The 10,350-nt window shown below is 44.2% G+C and overlaps 1 long non-coding RNA gene across 1 annotated transcript; it reads left to right on the plus strand.

Annotated features, from left to right (window-relative positions):
- The first annotated feature begins 349 nt into the window (after positions 1 to 349).
- On the plus strand, positions 350 to 8,129 carry LOC123567450 (uncharacterized). The gene is made up of 2 exons (XR_006690383.2): positions 350 to 1,164; positions 7,865 to 8,129. It is a non-coding gene; the product is annotated as an uncharacterized lncRNA (long non-coding RNA).
- Positions 8,130 to 10,350: the final 2,221 nt, after the last annotated feature.

Genomic DNA, 10,350 nt, shown 5'->3' on the forward strand with positions numbered 1-10,350 from the left:
TAACTGCGTTTCCTTTCTGGCTAACGTTTTTCAAAATCGATGTCATTGCAAACATCAAAACATTCTAGTTGTGTTTTATTTTGTGACTGTGAAAGACGGTTTTAAGACAAAAACAATTTTAAACATGTTTTATTCCCCCTCCACTGTTTTTCTTGGTTTGGCCCCAAAACAAATACAAAAGGCGAAAATCCTTTTCCTGCTGGTTGGGATCCAGCCTCAGGGGAAAAGAGGCCCAGGCCTCCTGGGATCCCTTTGGCCAATGCAGAGCTGTCTCGTGCTTGCACCGTGCCCTCTGCGCTTTCCGCTGCCCCTCCCGCGGCCCTCCTCCCGCGCTGGCGTCACAGTGTTTGGGCCGCGCCGCAGTTCGCTCCTGAACAGCAACATAAACAGAGCGTGACTCAGGAATTTGAAGAGAGGAGTCAGATGAAGGACGCGGAGTGTAATCAAGGTCCAAAGGAGACGTGATGTCAGTCAGGACTACGGAGGGCTTCACGTACAATCAAATACAGTAATGATTCACTTTCTAGCCGGACGCGGTGGCTCATGCCTGTAATCCCAGCACTTTGGGAGGCCGAGGCAGGGGGATCACCTGAAGTTAGGAGTTCGAGACCAGCCTGACCAACATGGAGAAACCCCGTCTCTACTAAAAATACAAAATTAGCTGGGCGTGGTGGCCCATGCCTGTAATCCCAGCTACTCTGGAGGCTGAGGCAGGAGAATCGCTCTAACCCGGGAAGCGGAGGTTGCGGTGAGCCAAGATCGCGGCATCGCACTACAGCCTGGGCGACAAGAGCGAAACACCGTCTTAAAGAAAAAGAAAAGAAAGAAAGAAGTGATTCACTTTCTGCCATTAACTCAGAAAGGAGGCTTGTCTTCTGGAAAAGAGAGTATCAAGCAATTTAGGTGATGACCTCAATTCTTCCCCCACATCTTATTTAGTTCCAGTGGTTAGGTATCCCTCACGTGGCTGGAAAGCGCTGCCTGGAATGCCAGTGGAAGATTGGGCATTGCGGCAGGTGCGGCGAAGCCTCGTTCTCGCTTTCCCCACCTAGAGTCAAAGAATAAAGACCTTCCAACCAGTACGGTAGGCAGCGACACGGAGGACCGTGGAGATTGCAAAGAAAAAGAAGAGTGAAAACGGGCTGCGTTGCCCATACAAGCCGGGTGAGTTCTGAGAAATATTAGACAACAGCAGCCCCATGGCCTATCTTCTTCAGTCGGGGTCTCAGTGTCTAATTTTAAAAACACCCACAAGGGGACAGGCGCGGTGGCTCACGTCTGTTCTCCCAGCACCTTGGGAGGCCCCGGGCGAGGATCGCTTGAGTTAAGGAGTTCAAGACCAGCTTGGGTAACAGGGCAAAACCCTGTCTCTACAAAAAATACAAAAATTAACCAGTCATGGTGGTGCGCTCCTATAGTCTCAGCTACTGTGGAGGCTGAGGCAGGAGAATCGCTTGAACCCCGGAGGCAGTGGCTGCAGTGAGCTGAGATCGCCCACTGCACTCCAGCCTGGGAGACAGAGCGAGACTCTGTCTCAAAAAGAGTAAGTAAATAAAAATAGGCCAGACGCGTCGACTCAGTCTGTAATCCCAGCACTTTGGGAGGCCGAGGTGGATGGATCACGAGGTCAAGAGATAGAGACCATCCTGGCCAACATGGTGAAACCCCGTCTCTACTAATAATACAAAAAAAAAAAAAAAGAAAAAGGAAAGAAAATTAGCTGAGCGTGGCGGCGCATGCCTGTAGTACCAGCTACTCCGGTGGCTGAGGCAGGAGAATCGCTTGAACCCGGGAGGGAGAACCAGGGAGGGTTTAGCTATATTTGCATCAAAACTAAAATGAGGCCAGGCGGGGTGGCTCAAGCCTGCAATCCCAGCACTTTGGGAGGCCGAGGTGGGTGGATCACAAAGTCAGGAGATCGACATCATCCTGGCTAACACAGTGAAACCCCGTCTCTACTAAAAAATACAAAAAAATTAGCCAGACGTGGTGGCGGGCGCCTGTAGTCCCAGCTATTGGGGAGGCTGAGGCAGGAGAATGGTGTGAACTCAGGAGGCGGAGCTTGCAGTGAGTCAAGATCGCGCTACTGCACTCCATCCTGGGCGACAGAGCGAGACTCCATCTCAGAAAAAAACCAAAACAAACAAAAAAACCTAAAATGAGCAACTGAAAATTAAACTATTTTCAATTTGAAAATAAGACCTAAAAATTATAAACATATAATGTGATACAATAACTCATGGATTTTCTTTATTTATTTTATTTATTTGTTTGATACAGAGTTTCTCTCTTGTCCCCCAGGCTGGAGTGCAATGGCTCCATCTAGGCTCTCTGCAACCTCCATCTCCCGGGTTCAAGCAATTTTCTCCTGCCTCATCCTCCTGAGTAGCTGGGATTACAAGGCGCCCGCCATCACGCCCAGCTAATTTTTTTGTATTTTTAGTACAGACGGGCTTTCGCCATGCTAGCCAGGCTGGTCTAGAACTCCTGACCTCAGGTGATTCGCCCATCTCGGCATCCTAAAGTGCTAGGGTTACAGGCGCGAGCCAACGCGCCCTGCCCTCATGGATTTTCATACATAAAGACTGAAAAATGCCATGGAGAAAAATAACATGAAGAAGTGGGACTATATGATTCATTTTCTTGTGCCAGTAATGAAACTTAGTTGCTTTTATTTTGTGGGTGTGTTTTTACATTTTTATTTATTTATTTATTTATTTATTATTTTTTTTATTTTTTATTTTTTTTTTTTTTTTGAGACGGAGTCTCGCTCTGTCGCCCAGGCTGGAGTGCAGTGCCCGGATCTCAGCTCACTGCAAGCTCCGCCTCCTGGGTTCACGCCATTCTCCTGCCTCAGTCTCCCGAGTAGCTGGGACTACAGGCGCCCGCCACCTCGCCCGGCTAGTTTTTTGTATTTTTTAGTAGAGATGGGGTTTCACCGAGTTAGCCAGGATGGTCTCGATCTCCTGACCTCGTGATCCGCCCGTCTCGGCCTCCCAAAGTGCTGGGATTACAGGCTTGAGCCACCGCACCCGGCCTTATTTATTTATTTTTGAGACAGAATCTCGCTCTGTTGCCAGGCTGGAGTGCAGTGGCATGATCTCCGCGGACTGAAACCTCCTCCTCACGGATTCAAGCGATTCTCCTGCCTCAGCCTCCCAAATAGTTGGGACTACAGGCGCACACCACCACCCCAGGCTAATCTTTGTATTTTTAGGTGGAGATGGGGGTTTCACCATGTTGGCCAGGTTGGTCTTGAACTCCTGACCTCAAGTGATCCACCCTCCTCAGCCTCCCAAAGTGCTGGGATTACAGGTGTAATCCAGCCTAAAGAAGTAAATTTTAAATTAACACAATCAAGTAAAATATTTCAAAATGTCTTATTTAACCAAAACCAAAATACTACATTAAAAAGCTCACATTTTCTCAAATATCTTTTCAACGTTTCTTGCACTTTTTTAAATGATTTCAAGGGTTAGAAGTTTTTTCAGTCTTTTATGAACATTTTTAAACATGTAGAGAGTTTTGAAAAATAGTATGATAAACACCAATATAGCCTTCACCTAGATTTTTTTCCATTTGAAAGTAAATTAGAGGCCAGGCAGGGTGGCTCACGCCTGTAATCCCAGTACTTTGGGAGGCCAAGGCGGGCGGATCACGAGGTCAAGAGATCAAGACCATCCTGGCTAACGCTGTGAAACCCCTTCTCTATTAAAAATACAAAAAATTAGCCGGGTGTGGCCGTGGGTGCCTGTTGTCCCAGCTACTGAGGAAGCTGAGGCAAGATAATCCCTTGAACCCGGGAGGCGGAGCTTGCAGTGAGTCGAGATTGTGCCACTGCACTCTAGCCTGGGTGACAGAGCGAGACTCCGTCTCAAAAAAAAAGTAAATTAGAAACATAACACCACCACAATATACAAATTATATCCCCCCTGAGAATAAGAACATGTTCCTCCATAACCACAATGGTTATTACACCTTAAAAACCACTAATATTTTCCATTATCTAATACAGAGCTTATATTTATATTTCCTCAATTGCCCCAAACATGCTTTTTATCTCCCCCAATCAAGCATTTGAATCTGAAAACAGGTGGAATTTACCATAAAGATAGGTCTGATTTGATTTAGGGTCTCTGTGTGTGTGTGTGTGTGTGTGTGTGTATGTGTGTGTGTGGACATGGGGTTTCACTGTTTTGCCCTTTGGCTAATTGCAACCTCCACCTCCTAGGTTCAAGTGATTCTCCTGCCTCAGCCTCCCAAGCAGCTGGGATTGCAGACATGTGCCACCACACCAGCTAATTTTGTATTTTTAGTAGACATGAAGTTTCGCCATGTTGGTCAGGCTGGTCTCGAACCCCCGACCTCAGGTGATCCACCCGCCTCGGCCTCCCAAAGTGCTGGGATTCCACTTTGGGAGGCGCCACTGCACCAGGCCCAGGGTCTCTTATATTATCACTTTTAAATTGATATATGAAACCAGAATTTTAGTGCATTGGTCTCCAATGAGGAATACAATAGCTAGAGGTTTAGTTATTCACAGCCATTTTCAAAATTTGCTTGCTAAACTTGGAATTTAAATAAGGAATTTTATTACTTAATTTGAATTTTTTAGTAAGCTGCCATCCACAAATCAAGTGTCAAACACCACCAGGATGTGCCTGGCTGACTCCAAGACTAGGAAAATATTTCCTGCCCCTGAACTATACATGAGTGGATCTTCCTCCTTAATAATTGTGTGCTCACATTGCTTCATTGCAGCTGCCACTACCTTAGTTTAATCTTCATTTTTTAAAAATTTTGGCTTAGCTCTGATTATCTGTTACTATATAGCAAACCACCTCAAAAGAATGGCTTAAAATAATAGCATCATCTATTTTGCTCACAAATCTGAAGTAATGGGGCTCAGCTTTGGTTTTAGTTAGTGACTGGTGATAGCGTCTTCTTGGAAAGCTTCTTCACTAGCAGTTTTGGTAGTTGGACTGGGAAGACTCAAACAATTGGCGTTCCTCAGCCGCCTCTTTCTCTGTAGGATCTCACCATGGGTCTCTTCCCATAGTGTCTGCAAGCTAGCTAGACTTCTTTCATGGTGCCTAGGGGCTCTCTGGGCAAATTTGCCAAAAGAAGTCAGCAGAAAGCACATGGCCTCTTGTAATCTAGTCATTTTAGTTTCAAAGGGACACTTCTGCCTCATTCTGTTTCTCAAGGCAGTCACAAAGTTCTGCTCAGATTCAAAGGAAGGTGCTACAGACTCCACTTCTACCTGGAGGAAGTATTGGAGAATCTGAGAATATGCTTCAAAATCACCACTATTGGGCCAGGCGTGGTGGCTCACGCCTGTAACCCCAGCACTTTGAGAGGCCAAGGCCAGCAGATCGCCTGAGGTCAGGAGTTCGAGACCAGCCTGACCAACGCGGAGAAACCCCATCTCTACTAAAAATACAAAATTAGTCAGGCGTGGTGGCACACACCTGTCATCCAAGCTACTTGGGAGGCTGAGGCAGGAGAATCACTTGAACCTGGGAGTCAGAGGCTGTAGTCAGCCAAGATCGCAGCATTGCGTTCCAGCCTGGGCAACAAGAGCGAAACTCCATCTCAAAAAAAAAAAAAAGAAAGAAAAAACAGCACTATTACTCAAACACATTAGTAAATAGTGTTCAGTCCTGTCCTTCCCACTTCTAGGAAAAAGAGAGCTCATTGATGCCAGACTAAATGTAATAAAACTATATTTCATTGTGTCATTTCTCTTGTTGATATCATTCAGTGGTCAGCGTTCTCTGCAATCTTTGGGAGATAGTTCAAATTCTTTACAAGGGAAATAGAGTACTCACAATCAGGCTATTGTTTCTCTCTTGAGCCTCATATATAGCCATTTCCTATTATTGCACTCTATGTTTCAGGCATACTAAATTATTTTCCCTGTATTGCTATTGTTTCAGACCACTGGATATTCAAAGCCTCCTTCCTGTGAAAATATTTTCTTCCTTTTTTTTTCTGATTAGTTTCTATAAAACGTTCAGGGTTTAGTTCAGACATCGTCTTCTCTAGGATACTTTTGATCTTCTTTACCTGAGTTCTGAATTCCTTCTAGGCACTTGCAAAGCATTGTGTGCTTATCTTTGTCATAGCACGTATAATGATGCATTGTTCATTAGATAACGTGATGCCAGCTGGGTGTGGTGGCTCACACCTGTAATCTCCCAACACTTTAGGAGGCTGAGGTGGGCAGATCACCTGAGGTCAGGAGTTCGAGACCAGTCTAGCTAATATGGTGAAACCTTGTTTCTACTGAAAATACAAAAAGTTAGCCAGGCGTGGTGGCTCGCACCTATAATCCCAGCTACTCGAGACGCTGAGATAGGAGAATCGCTTGAACTGGGAGGTGGAGGTTGCAGTGAGCTGAGATCGTGCCATTGAACTCCAGCTTGGGCAACAAGAGCAAAACTGTGTCTCAAACAAACAAACAAACAAACAAAAAACATGACGCCCATGACATCTCCTTGTTTTTTTTTTTTGGCGGGGGGTGGGATGTATGTATGGTTTCAGAGGTAACTACTCTTTTTACATTGACACCACATGGTTCTAGTGGAACCCACCAATCATAAAATCTCACTGCCTTGACCATAAGATTAATCCGAATTTTTCCTTAGAATTTCTTGCATATGAACTAAAGAAGCCCCTTCTTCTTTGATGATGAAGTTTAGATAATATCTTAGTCCATTCCAGCTGCTATAACAAAATACACAGACTGGGTGGTTTATGAACAACAGAGATTCATTTCTCACAGTTCAGGAGACTGGAAAGTCCAAGATCAAGGTGCCAGCTGATTAACTGGTAAGGGCCCGCTTCCTCATAGACAGCTGTCTTCTCACTCCAACCTCACATAGCAGAAGGAAAGAAAGAGGGTTCTGCCTCAGGCCTCTTTTATAACGGCACTAATCCATTTATGAGGGTTCCAGTCTCATGACTTAATCACCTACCAAAGGCCTCACCTCCTAATAATATCATCTTATGGGTTAGGATTTCCATGTACAAATTTGGAGATGATACACACATTCAGGCCATAGTGGATGATACGAGATCAGGGGCTGCTATTGTTTTGGTCTCAAGCAGTCACCAGATAAATGAGATAGATAAAGATAACACTCAGAGAGGCAAGGTATATGACAGGGATAGAGAGAGGTAGAGATACATACAGAGTTTGGGGGAGTTCTAATGGCATCCAGGTTCCTAGTTTCAGATAGTCTCTTCCAGTAGCGAGAGAGAGATCGTTTTTCTTATTTTCTGTATATTATGGTGTTTGACATTTAAAAAAAAAAAAATTCTGGCTGGGGAGAGACTGTCTTTACCAGAGCTAACCAGTTCGTAGAGATAGCAAGGGCTCAGCTGAGAACATGCCTTTGATATACAAACTCACCAATCTAGAGCTATACCTCCTATATCCAACCTGTATATTCCAGGAGGCAACATTTCTCTGCCTTAATCATAGGAGGACCAGTTACCAGGCAACCAGGGACAACCTTTGTGGTTTAGAGCCCATAGAAGTATTTCAAACTAAATTGTTTACCCGTCCCTTTCCTGTTTTTCCTATGGCAACCCCATTGAACGCTTTGACCTAAACCTTACCCTCGCTCCTATCTTCTTTCCCCTGACCTCCCTGGTGTCTTTCTGATGTGTGACCCGTATGGCATGCTGTGACTGCTGTCTCTGCAACTTGTGAGTAAGCTTTGTTACTCACAAGTAAGCAAAAATTACTTGTCAGAAAATGTTTTCCTGAGTCTCCTCTGTCTCCTTTTGTGTCCTCCCTGACTGACTACCTCATAAAAGAATGCAAAAACAGCATATATTGTTTTTATGTTGTCAGGGCCTTGGATAACTCACGACACAAAGACTCAAAATACGCAATATAGCATCATGAAAGGAGCAAAGGATAGACTTCTAATTTAAGACGGTGGAATGAAAAGGTATTTTTGGCTTTGCTGTCTCCTGAGGCGGCGCTAAAACAACTGTGTAATGGGTTGAATTGTGTCGTCCAAAAAGATGTTGAAGCTTTAACTTCCATTATCAGTGACTGCGTCCTCATTTGGAAACAAGGTGTTTACAGATGATTAAATTAAGATTAGATCTTTCGAGTGGACTGTAGTCAATATGACTGGTGTTCTTATAAAAGGGGGGAAATTTGGACACAAAAACAGGCATGAATAAAGGAAAGAGGATGTGAAGACACAGGAAGAACGTCATCCACAACCCAAAGAACACCTGAGGATACTAGAAGCTGGGAGACAGGCATGGAACAGATTCTTCCTCCCAGTCCTCAGAAGAACCTCACTCTGCTGACACTTTAATATCAGTCTTTCAGCCTCTGGAACAGTGAGACAATACATTTCTGTTGTTTGAGCCATCTAGTTTGTGGTGCTATGTTACAGCAGCTCTAGGAAATAAAGATAGACTGTAAAGAAAAAAAGAAGTAAAAAACTCACAAAATCAGGCCAGGTGCGGTGGCTCATGCCTGTACTCCTGGCACTCTGAGAGGCTGAGGCTGGCAGATCACCTGAGGTCAGAAGTTCAAGACCAGCCTGGCCAACATAGTGAAACCCCACCTCTACTAAAAATACGAAAATTACCCAGGCATGGTGGCGTGTGCTTGTAGTCCCAGCTATTAGGGAGGCTGAGGCAGGAGAATCGCTTGAACCCAGGAGGCAGAGGTTGCAGTGAGCTGAGATCACGCCACTGCACTCCAACCTGGGTGACAGAGTGAGATTCCATCTCAAAACAAACAAACAAACAAAGTACCTCACTACATCAGAGAAAAGGGGGAAGTAGGAATCAATTTTAAACTCTAGAAAGAAGGCTAACAAATGATAAATAACTTACAAAGTAGACTTAAGGAACGGAATCTGAAGTTGGCAGTAAAAAAAGTCTAAAGTAGCCTACTCATTAGATGATTTAGAAAGGCACAGGCATTTTTACTACCAAGTTATCTCCTTAGCCCTATATAGCCATGTAATTTCTTCTCTCCCATCCCCGTATAGTCTTGAGATTTATTCTTTATAGAGAAGAAACAAAGAGTCTATGAATTGGAAAAGCTAGACGAAAAGGGCTCCGTAGAAGACAGCGTACTGAAAACAGGAATATTAAGTGAGAACTTCCATACTGACTCCTAAATCCCCAACCTTCTTCCTTCGAGTCTGTTCCAGTTACTCAACCCAGCCGACAACCTGCCCAGTAGAAGACCATGGTTGGATGCATGTAGAATTCTACAAGGTTGTTTGCATGCATGTAGAGTTTCTTTCTTTCTTTCTTTCTTTTTTTTTTTTTTTTTTTTGAGACAGAGTATCGCTCTGTTGCCCAGGCTGAAGTGCAGTGGCGCGATCTCGGCTCACTGCAACCTCTGCCTCCCCGGTTCAAGCGATTCTTGTGCCCCAGCCTCCCGAGTAGCTGGGATTACAGGAGCTCACCACCACACCGAGCTAATTTTTGTATTTTTAGTAGAGACAGGGTCTCACCATGTTGACCAGGGTGGTCTCCAACTCCTGACCTCAAGTGATCTGCCTGCCTCGGCCTCCCAAAGTGCTGGGATTACAGGCGTGAGCCACTGCACCGGGCTGTGCATGCAGAATTTCAAATGAGCTTTTGTAGCATCCTGCTTTCAAATATAAGAAGACAGCAAGTAGTCAAAAATCTCCAGGGATTTGAAGGAAAGGTCCAATATGACTCAGTAAGAGAAAAACAATTTGAAGAAAATTAAAGATTACTCAGGGAGATAGAAACACCAAAAAATTGTATCATTAACATCCTCGGAAAAAGAAGAGGAAAGATTGCTTCCATGAAACAAAAACAGCTGCAGCCAAATAACATTTAGAGAAAAAAAATCTTAAAAATTGAAAGTATGAGAAGAAAAAATTCAGGAGAAATATTAGAAGAAAGTTAAAGGAAATGTCCTAGAAAGTAAAGCAGTAAGACCAAAGAAAAAAAAGAAAAGGGGGCAGGGAAGGTAAATTAGAAGTCCCACATTCAAATACGAGGAATCACAGAGAAGCAACAGGGGAGGGAGGTCAGATTTGTTTAAAGAGGTGAAATGTTAGAAATTCGCCATTCAAATAATAGGAGTCTCAGAGAGATGACAGAAGAGGAGATCAGCTTTTGTTTAAAGACCTATGCCTTTAATTTTTAAGGGAAATTATTTTCTTCCGAGAATTTTATAACAAGCTATAGTATTGTTTAAGTGTGGGGGAAGCTCAAGACATTCTTAGACATGGAAACTTTCCCAAAATTCACCTTTTTTTTGAGACTGGGTCTTGCTCTGTCGCCCAGGCTGGAGGGCAATGGCACGATTTTGGCTCACTGCAA

The sequence above is a fragment of the Macaca fascicularis genome, chromosome 11 (genome assembly GCF_037993035.2).
Source record: "Macaca fascicularis isolate 582-1 chromosome 11, T2T-MFA8v1.1".
NCBI lineage: Eukaryota > Metazoa > Chordata > Mammalia > Primates > Cercopithecidae > Macaca > Macaca fascicularis.